General features: G+C 43.5%; 1 long non-coding RNA gene across 1 annotated transcript; it reads left to right on the top strand.

Annotated features, from left to right (window-relative positions):
- The first annotated feature begins 4,741 nt into the window (after nt 1-4,741).
- On the top strand, nt 4,742-7,798 carry LOC144127883 (uncharacterized). Its single transcript, XR_013313604.1, has 2 exons — nt 4,742-4,877; nt 7,333-7,798. It is a non-coding gene; the product is annotated as an uncharacterized LOC144127883 (long non-coding RNA).
- The last annotated feature ends 3,414 nt before the right edge of the window (nt 7,799-11,212 follow it).

Raw genomic sequence — 11,212 nt, 5'->3', positions numbered from 1 at the left:
AGTACGTTCGAATCGGAAAAAAACATTTATTGAGCTCTAGAAAAGAGATCTTCGGGGCTTCAGGCGACGTCTTCCATTTTACGATGGCGTCTTCCGTCTTCATTCAAAGGGTTGGTGCCTTAGTCCAAGGCTCCACTGAGTATGGCCATCTCTCGAGCTCGCTATACTAGGCACTTTTGGCCTTTCAAGCTTACGCTGGAAAGCATACTCTTCCGCGGTTCCGCACTCGGGTTTTTCATTTTATATATAGTTCTGGGCTCAATCTTTTGACAGGCTCACGATATGTGGTATAAATCTGGTTTCTCTACGCACCACGGACACCTAGCCTAGTATTCAACGAGCACGAAGACTTGCTACCCTAGATAATGTGCATCGACAAACTTCCACACACTCAGAATGATTAGGCTTGTGGAACTTGATGCTTTTATCTCTTATTTTTTTTCTGTTTTTTTTTTTCTGTGATACAAGCATGTACTTAAGCACTGGTGTCCTGAAAAAACCATTCTGTTGTTAGTTCACCACTGTATTTTCTCCCTTCCTTGTTTGGCTTCGAGCCCTTGCGTTGTTTAGCAAGATACACTGTGTTGTTTGCACGAAAGCGACATTGCAGAATACCTGCTCGTTTATTTTCACTTTCATCCCAATCGCAGAAATGTGGTCAGCTGATAAGTTCCAAAGCAATGCATGTTAATAAGGGAGTAATTACGAGAATGTCAACCGGGGTCTCACAAGCCCCACCGATGGCCGCACCTGCCATCCCAGGGCATTGGCGCATCACTTAACCGATGCGCCACTATGGCAGGAGTGGTATGAGGACTCCCCAGCAATCTATAAATGTAAAGTCGAGAATTACCAATTCCGCAAAAATGGGCATTAATCCATCAGGGCTATGACCCGCCGCGGTGGCTCAGTGGCTAGGGCGCTCGACTACTGATCCGGAGTTCCTGGGTTCGAACCCGACCGCGGCGGCTGCGTTTTTATGGAGGAAAAACGCTAAGGCGCCCGTGTACTGTGCGATGTCAGTGCACGTTAAAGATCCCAAGGTGGTCGAAATTATTCCGGAGCCCTCCACTACGGCACCTAATTCTTCCTTTCTTCTTTCACTCCCTCCTTTACTCCTTCCCTTACGGCGCGGTTCAGGTGTCCAACGATATATGAGACAGATACTGTGCCATTTCCTTTCCCCAAAAAACCAATTATTATTATTATTCGTCAGGGCTATCGCGCCATACCCAGAAGGCGGAACCTAAGTGTCCACTCAAGTTTTTATTTAGTGATTTATCGACGGATAATAGTTCCTTCAAAACAGCTCGTGACAATCAAAGATAGAAGCCGCTTTAGATTGACACACCTTTTAAACATATAGTGCATTGTAATTTTCTTGCTCATGTGAAACTGGATTGGAATATATGGGAAAATGGAGCGTTAGCAGGGCTTAGTAGGAGGGTTTAGGTGATTGAGTCGTAGCATCGCGAACGAATCGTACACAAAATATCGGCGACATACATACAGACATTGGCACGAATCCAGAGCTTTTTCAAAAATGTTAAACAAGCGATCCCATCTAAGCAATGAATACGTCTCTTTTATTGAAAATAATTTATTTACTACGCCCTTACAATCCATGAAAAGTACAAAGGATCCGTTCCGTCGGGTGCGCACGGTCCTGGAATGCACAGGGTCAACGAGTCTGCCAGCAAACATGAACAATTGTTAGCATCTCATTGACCCTGTCTCCTTCCTCTAAACATTTGATATATAACTCAAATGGTTTACGTTCTCCAGTATTATCGCAAATGACTTTTCTTAAACTGGCTAGGCTTTTAACAGCTGGAAAACTACGTAGAACCACTGACGTGTTCGGGCCGAACGGCAATTTATTTTCATGTAATTTGAGCTAAATGAACATCTCAATGAGCAGTCCTTTTGTTCTTTATACAGTTGCATGTATATTGGTTACCTTCACGGCAGCTGCGATTAAAACTGTGCGCGGCTCTGAGGCTTCCTCACAGAGGCCCGACAGTTTGAGCACCGGTGATAGATGGACTTAGCAGAAACTACTCTTGTATAGGAACTGTTGTCACGAGTGCGAAGCTGTAGACCGCTTGAGCATTCTGTTATCCCTCTCTTCAGGCGCGTGCAAGGCACATGCGCCTCAAAACTGCACACTTAGGTCCTGGCCGGCCTGTTTCAGTGTGCTAGCACTAAGTGCCTCGCTTGCGAATAAGCCGTCATTTCTGGGGATGAAGCCGCGTAGCACACATAAACTAAAACAAAACACTCTACGGTCGCTAGTGGGTTCCGAACCCGGGGCTGCGCGGACAGATCCGGTAGCTTAACACTGCAGCAGATCACTGCGGCATCGCCGCGATGCGATTTGACTCCGGCGCGATACTTTTTGACTTTCGCCGCAGCCCAACATCCCCTGTGCTAAACTGAATGCCTCTCGTACTGTGCTTTGCATGTTGTCGTCTTCGACAACTTCCATCAGTTGCGCATTTAATGTGAAAACCGAAATTGAAGTGAAAAACGACGAACATGCGAACCGAATTTGCATTTGGATAAAGTACCTCGCTAGCGAAGAACCCTTCGTGTCCGGGGGTTAATTAAAGAAAGAGCCACTTGCCCCAATTGACAGGTGGCAAAATAGAGAGGGAAATTCCCCTTTCGTCTGGTATGTGAGAGGTGGGAGAGAGAAACGACTCAGATATAACGAAAAATTTAGATAAAGTAATAATTTTGGATATAACGAAAGTCTTTGATGCGCTGGTCATTAATACCTAAGAGGGGGGTTAAAGGGCGCATGCTTTCGCAATTCTTCCCCATTAATCAAATCAAATTTAACCTCTGGTTGAACCCAGCACAATCAGCAAGACTAACGAAGATACACAAATTTATACAAAGTGAATGTCCTAGAGCACCTACATCACATTTATTTTAACGAAATAAAAGAATAGTTAGTTGTTTTTTTTAACGGTAGCGGTTGCGCCTTCACGGTAGAAACACTTATGGCTGGGCAATCTTCTTCTTTGCGGCGATACTTTCGTTCTCATGATGTCTCCCTTGATTTTTTTATTTATTTATTTATTGATACTGTCAGCCGTAAGGCCGTTACAGGGTGGATGCATACAATTGAATACGTACACACAGCCACAAGTACACAAAGCCACAAGTACAAAATTTATACAACTTAAAATCAATTATTTTGCCAGCAGATAAAGCCACAAGTGCCTGATGTAGGTTAATGTTCAAAATAATACACTCAGTTTCAGACCACCGAGGATCGGAACCGCAGGTGAAGAACATAATGATTGACAGCAAAGACAAATGGCTTCTATAGGCTTAAATAACGGGACAGATAAGTTTCAAATTGGTGTAGATTATCTGCTTGTAAAAGGTCCTGGGGCAAGAAATTCCATTCATCTATGGTTCTGGGGAAGAAGGAGTATTTAAATGAATTGATTCTGGCCGTCATGGGTGTGACCTGATTTTTGTGAGAAGATCTCACAGCTCTAGAGGAACGTTGTGTCATGTAAACGCTTATGTTTAAATTGAAGTGGTTAGTATATAGCAGATAAAACATTTTCAGCCTGGCAACTTTCCTTCGCTTTGAAAGTTGAGGCAAGTTTAGTTCATGAAGCATGTCAGTCACTGAATCTGTAGATCTATATTTGGACAGAATGAATCGAGCCGCCCTTCGCTGAACTTTTTCTATCCTGTCAATTTGGTTTTTCTGATGTGGATCCCATATTACGCTTGCATATTCCAGTGTCGGTCGTACCAGTGTGAGATAAGCTGTTAGTTTTGCTTTTGTGGAAGCAAGCTTCAGTTTTCTTCTTATGAACCACAATTTTGTTTCGGCCTTTGAGCATATGTTATTGATGTGTGTATGCCAGTTTAGATTTGAAGTTATAGTGACGCCTAGATATCTGAAATGGTCGACTCGAGTTATATAGTGCCCGTTTATTTCATAATCAAAAGAAAATATATTTTTCGTTTTATTGGAAATTGTAAGAAATGAAGTTTTTGCATAATTGATTTCCATTCTGGATAATGTGCACCATTGGTTGATAGTGCTCAATGCCGAATTTAATAGTAACTGGTCTTCTTGGTTTGAAATGACAGAGTAAATTAAACAATCATCCGCAAAAAGCCGGACTTTAACAGGGGGCGGAATAGATACTGCAATATCATTGACGTAGCATAAAAATAACAAGGGACCAAGCACAGACCCCTGAGGGACTCCCGAGGGCACTCCCAGGACGTCTGATTTGGCGCCATCTAATTCCACGAACTGGGTTCTGTTAGTTAGATAAGCCTGCATCCACCGTACAATATTTGTGTTTATGCCAAGTTCGAACAGCCTATCAATAAGTTCATCATGTGGGACACGGACAAGTGCAAGGCGAAACTCTATTCTGAAATCTTAAACATTTTGTGGTTATGATGCAGCGCTTTTTTTTAAGGCAGTGCAATGCAAATAGTCTGCATTTCTTTTCCTTTTACTTAGCTGCCTAAAGCTGCAGTAGCTGACAATGCAGCTACAAGGGATATGAATCCATTTACGCATTAGCGACGGAGCCTGGAACGTAATTTCTCCGCACGTATCAAAATGAGAGCAGCTCAGAGAGGCGCAGCGATATTAGCTCGTGAAGTCGACAAAAAAAAATGCCGCGAGAAGTGAGCGAGGGAAGCTCCTCTCGCAGCCGTTGCCCCTCCCCTGTGGCGGCTGGCCTTGGCACGGCTAGGAGCGGGCCCCGGTGGGCGCGCGGTCTCGTGCCGGGCCATTCGCCGCTGCCGCCTCCACTATAAAAGCAGCCCCCACAGTCCGGTCAATCACCAGAACACCCCGAGGCAAGCAGAGACCAAAGACGGAGGTGAGTTTGCGTGGGCGGCACCCGTTTCAACGGGCAGCTTTTTAACAGCATATTTTGTGATACAAAGTCATGCCGGAACTGCTGACAGGTATGGGCCGACAGAGGAGGACCATTCTTACGGCTAAATACACTGCTGGCTTAATGCAGCGCTAATCATCCCGCTTAAAATTATAAATCGAGGCTCCCTTCTGAAAACCACATATTAAAATTGTACTTTTAGGGCATGTAATCCAAAAGTATCACGCTATTGGGATCCTGTTGTGCTCTTTCATGTTGCAATCAATCAATCGATCAAAGTTTATTGACAGAAGACAGGTACATGTATGATTTTATACAGATGTGACCCAGTACTCCATCTGAGTTGTGGAAGGGGTCTTTTGATTAGGATTTTTTTTTGTCAGCCTGAGTAATACACAACATGAAATGAACACAAAGAGAAATACATAAACATAAATTTCGTTGAATACTCAGCAGCGATAAAAGAAAGTACATGCTGGTTACTACAAAACGCAATAGTTACTTATTGTGGTCCCGCAGTAAAGTCGAAGCCTGTTTTCGTAGTGTGGTTTTATTTGAGCGGAAAATTGTTGTTAACATAATGCTAGTTAGTAACTTGTTCCATAAGTGCGTCGCTATTAAAGAAAATGAATATAATCTGCAGTTTGTTCTTATGCTGAGTACAGTCAAATTTGTGGTAGACATTGTTCGCAGTTAGTACTTGCTGGTACTGTTTGTCATTATTACTGAAGGACAAGCAGGGACTTATGAATCAGTTTGTGAAGTATTATCAAAACGTGGTACTTAATTAAGATGTTGAAAAGGTTGTACAATGAGTAAAAAATAAGCAAACTTAACTTAAAGTTGCCTGTTTAGGAATAAGATTTTCCGTAGGGGAGTATTTTGAAGGTGCTACGATATGTTAAACGGTAAACACTTATTGCATATGTAACATGAGGGTGAATGAGCCTATAACAGAAGGTAAGAAGGGTTTTGATCAAAAACAGGGAGCGTAGTTCGCAAAAAAGTGTAAATTTTTGGTAGATATTTAAAGTTATTTCTTGAACATGTTTGTGCCACTGAAGTTTTCTGTCTAATTGTGCTCCTAAAAACGGTGTGTGGTTAACACTTTGTAGCTTGTGAGTATCAAACAAAATGCTTGCAGTAATAGCTTGGGATGGATTCTTTGCTGCGCAAACGACATAATTTTTTATTGGTTGGCTCATAGATGGTAGTGTTCTACCCAGGTTAAAAGCTTAGCTAAGATATCGCTTGCTTTCGTGAAGAGGCCATGTTCACTATTGGCTCTTACAAAAACGTTAATGTCGTCTGCTTAAAAGATACAGCCTTCCGATGAGTAAGAGGGCAGGCCATTATTATAACACAAAAAGAGGACAGGACCTGGTATGGATCCTTGTGCCACACCACAGTTGGTTACCAATTTCGAAGACCGAGCGGTTTTCACGCTGACATATAGCTCGCAGTTAGCAAATAGCTTTTTATTTGTTTCAATGGTGTGCCTCGAATTCGGTAATTATTGAGTTAACTTATTAATATGTAAGCTAAATAACTAACAAAATGGTAAAATAAATCAATAAATAACCAACTATTCGCCTAATCAAAATTATAAAGCGCGTCCTCAGGAAACGACTTGGGATTGGACAAACGTCATTCTTTTCTTCTGTTTATCAATGAATGCAATTTCGTTCGGAGAAATTCTGCTTCGACTTATGAACCACCTAAAGCTGGAAATTTTCAGGAATAGCCGTAGAAAAATTTCCCGTGCAAGTAAAACATTTAGCTATTCAGGCGGGTTTGCAAAATGCTATGAGCGGCGAATGCTGAATGCAAACTGAAGATAGTGCATCTATGGCCAAAGAGCGCCATGGCACAAGGTATTTTCGTTTACTCAAGGGGGGCTCAAAGACCCATTTTCCAAACATTTCACCCTTTTTAAGCCGAGCACCAGGCCAGGGGAAGCTTGTACCCATTGTATCACCGGTGGGCACCCGGCCTCACTGGGGATCAAACCCCGCGCCTCACGCATGCGAGGCGAATGCTCAGACCACCAGGCTCGTGTGATTGAGGAATAGCGTGTACTTTACTGCACTCAACACACCGTGTAAGGCAAGTCTGCTATCTTAAGATTCAGAAGCAGCAACGTAGTTTGCATTGTTCAACCATAATCACTGACCAACAAGCCCGAACAGATGCTTTAGTAAGTGGTTTGAAGTTGGCTTTGCAACCACTACACGTAGTGCCATTTCTATTACCACTGATCCGAAGGTGTGCAAAGAAGCTTAGCATAAAAAGCAAGACAGCCCTGCGGCACCAAAGAGAGTGTGACTGCCACTGTTCGGGCCTCTTCATGCACAAAGTTAGTCTGCGGGAGCAGTAAGGCTTCGGTAAGTCTCAGTAATTCAGAACATACGTTGGTCCCCTCTTGCTTCTATTCCAGAATTTCACCTTAACGACGCCAAACGCCGCCATGGTTTCCGCAAGCAGCAAGCCCTTCCTCTTCGCCCTTGTTGTCCTCTTGGCCCTGTGCAGCTTCGCCGCCGCCCAGTATGGCTACGGCGGTTTCGGGCGTGGCTTCGGTGGTGGCTTCGGCCGCGGATTTGGAGGAGGATACGGCGGATTTGGACGCGGTGGCTTTGGAGGAGGCTACGGTGGATTCGGCCGCGGCGGCTTCGGTGGATTCGGCGGCTACGGGCGTGGGTTCTACGGCTGAGCATTCTCTGGTTCTGTTGTTCACCTCGCCCTCTTGACGTGGTGCGCACAAGGCTTTCAGAAGCAAGCAATCAGCACGTGGACACTGCTAATGACACTGCAGCCATCGAAAGGCCAAAATGTTTTAAAGGAGCCTGCAGTCTCTTATACGGGTTTACGAATAAACGTTGCCATTCAATGGCTTTATAGCATCAGCCTTGATTTTCAAGTATTCAGTTCAGCAGTGAAATTAATGGCTGCATTCATGACAGCGGCCTCCAAAATTTCTCGGCTCAAAAGGCAGGAGCTGTTCATATGATCAAGTGCTTCCCCTTGTATACGTAACCAGGTAGTTTGGCTGGCGCTTCGGCAGGCGTACATATCCGAGTGAGGGGCATTAGAGTAACACCCTCATACTCATGCCGCGCAAAGACAGTCCGAGAACCGCTGCCGAGGGGGAACATGAGCAGCTTCTTTTTCAAGGAATCTATTGTATAGTGAGCTAGCTTCATGGTGTTATAAAGAATGCAGTTACCGTGCCTAGTCATAAGGAAACTTTTCGTCATGAGCGCCCCTCAGGAATGAGTGGCCTCGCATTTGTAATAAAGCAGCGCACTCCAATGCAAACTGAAATCAAACTGAATGCAAACTGAAGATGCAAGGGAATCTGCAGCCAAAGAGCAAGGTATGTTTGTTTTGCTCAAGGTGGGGTCAAAGATAAATTTTACATGCATTTCACCCTGTTTAAGCCGAGAACCAGGCCAGGGGAAGCTTGTACCCATTGCATAGCCGGTGGGCACCTGGCGGCACTGTGGATCAAGCCCCGCACCTCCCGTATGCTCGGCGGATTATCAAACCACTAGGCCACCGCGACGGTTTTAAGACTGAAATTATCTGGGTTCTTCTTTGACTTTAACAGCTGATACTTATCGGTGTGATTGATTGGCAAGGATGTGCTGACACTTTGATACTGAAAAATTTGGGTACGTTTCAAGCTAAAGTAGCAAGTCGTATACATAAGCTGTTATACGGGCCGATTTTAATTAGTCAAACATCAACTGGAATAACGTGTCCGCGCTGCACATTGTCGTAAATCTTATTCCACATCGCTTTATAGTATCATCTAAATGAACTGGGGCCAAACCCTCCGCGCGTTACGTCACGTATGAGCTTACTTTTCCGCCTTGTTTTTGTGTGTTACCCGGACAGTAAACTGGAGTTTACAACGGACCTTTTTCCAGGAGTATTTCATCACCAAAAATCACTTTTCAGATGGCAATTGTTGTCACAAGCCGCATTAGGGACAGATACAGCGTTTCTCCACTTCAGTAATTCCCATAATTAAAACATTTTGAACTTACCCTGGCTGAAATACTCTTTTTTGTAAAATTCCCTGGTGGCTGTGCGAGGTTGAACTGTTTGGGCTTACACTCTACTACTAAGGTACACGATTGTATTATTGAAGCATAAAAACCTAAATGAACTAAGTGTAGGGATTACTGTCCAGATCATACATTAAAACATGGTGTAGAACTCTTTTTCAAGGGCAAACAGTAGAGCACATGAAATTTTGCTTTCTTTCCGTACATCGTTGCGTTAAACAAATATCTTCTAAGCATAACTTCTTTTTTGCCAAGATGCTCAACTTTCTTACAAGTATCTCCCAAAAACTACTGGACATATATATCGCGTATTTGTCTTGGGCAATGGTGATAAAGATGTCTGCGGCTATTTCACACACGGGCACCGGTCTAAAATTTCAGACATTTAATATGATTATAATAACGTAGTACACTCCTCGTGGTCCAGTGCCGTAATCATCTGTTTGCCATCAGTTACCTTCGCACTAGCGCGAAGATCATTAGGTAACGCTAGCCTAACTTCAACAAAAAGCTCACTGCAGGTACAGTCTCGCACCTCTCGTCTTAAACTTTTTCTGGGCTTCGTTATTCTTGTCTGCTGCAATGATGCTTTTCTGTGCTCTTTTCTTGTATAGGATCAAAATCAGGCACTAAGAGCAAGAATGACTTTCTGTCATACGAAAACCTTCCTTCACTCTTTCATTCGTCTAATTCAAAATACTGAAACCGTTTTTCAAGTCACTGACTTCATTACCAATCACACATATTCTAAATTCCTCAGCACACAGAGCTTAACCAGGATTGCAGCAAAGTTCCTGATCTTTTCATCTAGCATATGAAGAAAGAAAGAGGCATTCATGCCTGTAAGTGAAATTTTCTATAATCAGTCATTTTAAAACTGCGAGAAGACGGGAGGACAAGACGAGGCACAAACAGGAGCACACAAAGCGCAGACTTCCAACTAGTTTATCGCGTGAAAGCACGAGCCTTATAATTAACGGCCTGCAACATAACAAAAAACAACGCATAATCTTATATGAAGAGTGCACGAGGCAGCGGCAAACAAAATAACAAGGGAATGACAATGCCTCGTGCGCTTTAAAACGAATACAGAGCACTTATGTCCCCACCAAGAAATTCAATCTGTTGTCTCGATAACGATAAAGATGGGAAGCTGACGCAGTTGTCACCCCTTCTGGAGATGTAGAAAACCTCGTTTACTTATCTATTCATTTTTTTCGTTGCCTTCGATAAGAATTTTATCTCTTCCAACAAAGCAGAATAGCTACTGTTGTCGGAGCTCCTACAGAGCAGGGGAGGATTGCTTCCCGTGCCGGTGCGCAAGGATCGTTGATGTTCTAGAGCGCGCACGTTAAAACAGCAGCCAGTTTGTCCTCTGTAGGACCAGCCGCACGACAGAGGTATCTCGTAGATTACGTCGGAATTGCACTTCGAGAATTTGCACTGATGGTGTTTCTTCCACAAGTTTGCATCCTCTTTTTCTTTGTTCAGTAGAGGGCACACCTTCTTGAGTTTGCAGGGGGTGAAAAAAACGACACTAATCTGGTACCTTCCTGCGACCATCTTAATGTTGTGAGATAGAAAATGATAATATGACATAATAAAAAGTGGCAGTTTTCGGTCTGAGCGTTGATGTTTCCATTCTGACGTATAAAGTTTCTGAAGCAAGCTTTTGCACATGCTGCGAATTAGGTGGAGCAGGTAACCTGCAGAGAGCAGACGCTCGACTTGACAGTGAAAACTGGAAGAAACCTTGTGTGCACGGAACTTCTGTAGAGCAGAAAGGCAACTATAGTCTGATACAACTTAAGTCTGCGCAGAAGCATCGCCCACATTCAGGAGGGGCGCTAAGAATTCCTCCATGACAAAAAAAAAAGTTCGTTGTTAAAAGTCCTCTTTTCACGTAAACAAGAAGCTAATCACGATGAAAAAGTTATAAGCTCTAGAATTCTCATACCCTGGCTTGTTTAATAAAGTTAAAAATTAAAACGCTGATATTGTTTACTATTGTAACTGGCTAGCAGAGTAATTCAGTACGCCGTGGACCGTGGTTCGTGTGAACAACTGCTGTTTTTTTTTAGTTGTATCCTACTGCAGACATGATCATGCCTCGTTGCACAGGGTCAGAATGAGCGCTCTTGCAAGGTGAAACCTTGGGTTATGCCAGCAACAAACGTGGGCACCGCTGAAATGAAGTTTGAGAGTATGGTTGACCTTTGTCATTTCATAACGGAAGACATGTAGCAC

This window comes from Amblyomma americanum, chromosome 4, assembly GCF_052857255.1.
Source record: "Amblyomma americanum isolate KBUSLIRL-KWMA chromosome 4, ASM5285725v1, whole genome shotgun sequence".
In the NCBI taxonomy this organism is placed as follows: domain Eukaryota; kingdom Metazoa; phylum Arthropoda; class Arachnida; order Ixodida; family Ixodidae; genus Amblyomma; species Amblyomma americanum.
This window is presented reverse-complemented; position numbering and strand designations above follow the sequence as displayed.